Here is a 1,012-nt window from a genome sequence, read left to right on the forward strand (position 1 = left end):
GTATTGTTTTTGCTTTGGCTCCATCCCTTCATTCTTTCTGGAGTTATTTCTCCACTGATCTCCAGTAGCATATTGGGTACCTACCGAGCTGGAGAGTTCCTCTTTCAGTATCCTATCATTTTGCCTTTTCATACTGTTCATGGGGTTCTCAAGGCAAGAATACTGAAGTGGTTTGCCATTCCCTTCTCCAGTGAATTTATACTAAATTTATACTAACTTATACTAATTCCACCCATCTTTTCATTCATTGTTTAAGACCAAAGACCCAACCTCATAGCTGTTTCTCAAAGCTCTGCATAGCACTTTGTATGAGGGCAGCCCCTGGCTAGCAACCTGAGATCAGGCAAAAGCATCAGGAGGTGTGAGAAAAGCACTGGCCTGGTGAGTCAGGAAGCTGGATTCTGGTCCTACCTCTTCCAGAAACCTGCTATGTGTGTCCTCAGGAGAGAAACTCAAATTCTTTTGTCATTTCCATCTTGACAGACTTTATTTTCTTGGGCTCCCAAATCACTGCAGACAGTGACTGCAGCCATCACATTAAAAGATGCTTGCTTGAAAGAAAAGCAACTTAGCATATTAAAAAGCAGAGATATCACCTTGCGTACAAAGGTCCATCCAGTCAAAGTTATGGTTTTTCCAGTAATCATGTGTGGATGTGAGAGTTGGACCATACAGAAGGCTGAGTGCCAAAGAATTGATGCTTTCGAACTGTGGTGCTGGAGAAGACCATTGAGAGTCCCTTGGACTGCAATCCTAAAGGAAATCAACCCTGAATTGGAAGGACTGATGCTGAAGCTAAAACTCCAGTACTTTGGCCACCTTATGTGAAGAGATGACTCACTGGAAAAGACCCTGATAATGAGAAAGACTGAAGGCAGGAGGAGGGAGCAATAGAGAATGAGATGGTTGGGTGGCATTAAGGAATCTTCTCTAGCATCACAACTCCAAGACTTAGAATTCAGTTAAGACATATTCCCTTAAAATTCTGAGCCAGTACTGCATGGTGCTATGA

This window comes from Bison bison, unplaced genomic scaffold (genome assembly GCF_000754665.1).
Source record: "Bison bison bison isolate TAMUID 2011002044 unplaced genomic scaffold, Bison_UMD1.0 scf7180017864461, whole genome shotgun sequence".
NCBI classification, from domain to species: Eukaryota; Metazoa; Chordata; class Mammalia; order Artiodactyla; family Bovidae; genus Bison; species Bison bison.